Source organism: Austrofundulus limnaeus, unplaced genomic scaffold (assembly GCF_001266775.1).
Source record: "Austrofundulus limnaeus strain Quisiro unplaced genomic scaffold, Austrofundulus_limnaeus-1.0 Scaffold2, whole genome shotgun sequence".
Classification (NCBI taxonomy): Eukaryota; Metazoa; Chordata; class Actinopteri; order Cyprinodontiformes; family Rivulidae; genus Austrofundulus; species Austrofundulus limnaeus.
This window is the reverse complement of record NW_013952404.1, coordinates 7,548,368-7,549,547: the sequence shown is the minus strand read 5'-3', so window position 1 is coordinate 7,549,547 and position 1,180 is coordinate 7,548,368.

Sequence of the window (1,180 nt, the reverse complement as noted above, 5' to 3'; positions counted from 1 at the left end):
CCACGCAAGTTACTCAGAGCACAGGGGTGAAAGAGGAGACTGTGGAGTTACAAAAACCAGGAAGTCAGACCAAAGCGTTGCAGTTCCACTTTATATAAACAAGAAGTGAATGATTTAAATGTGAACAGGAAGGATTTAAATTAATAATATGTCCACTTTAAGAGATGTTTTGCTAACAGACGAGTTTTGCGAGACAGATTTGCAGTGATGGGTACAGCCAACCAAAAAACTTAGCTTCARTAYCCACTAATCCACTAAACAAGAATCTTGGCTACACCGACTAGCTAACACTAAGATAGCGGTACTGACTTAAAACTGCTGTTAGTTTGATTCTATTGGTGTAATTTAAAGGTGAGTGAGATTGTTTGTGGCATATCGGCCYATCCAAACCAGTTATAGCTCTGTATACCTTAACTTTAACCCTCTAAGAATAAAACCATTTCTTTGYTTGGGTTTGTATTTTTTTAAATGCTGTTTGAAGCTAGTCAAACAACAAATATTTTTTCAWTGATATTCATAGTCATGTTTTTGTATTGTTTTAAATGTTATTTTATTTACTTAGTTTGAAGTTTAGCTGCTAAAGATGCTACATGCTACACACACACAGTGTCCAACTTTGCTTGTAAAATTCAGAATCAACAGCATAAAAAKGTTTTTACTCCTATGAATATTTTAGTGTACTTAAAATTAGCAAAAGCCACTGTWGTGGAAGTTAATTAGTACGCTAGCCGTGTCTGAAGTCAGCAAAAAAATTAGTTAGCTAAATGAGAAGCTCATTCCACGATTAGCGGATTAGCAGGACTGTGCCCACACCAGTCCAACAATTAATGCAAAGTTTTAAGCAGACCTTCGCTTGAGCTGAATTTTTGCCAGATCCTTGCTCAAAATATGTCACACTTACTGAGTTAGAGTCATTTTTGATGGTCATCTTGAATCGGACTGACTCGTAACTAGCGTAAAACCATTGCATGTATTTGAACAAGTACTTAATGAATACACAACTGATTTAAACTTTTATGTTTGTGAYAAATATATACACATTTACATTTGATGCATTTAGATTTCATTTGTAGTGTTTGAAACCACAACAAAGTTTTTACAATTTACAAGAGAGACAAAACTCCATGAATCCAAGCCGCGTCACGTGGGACGGATCCCGTCCACGAGCCTGAAAACCACC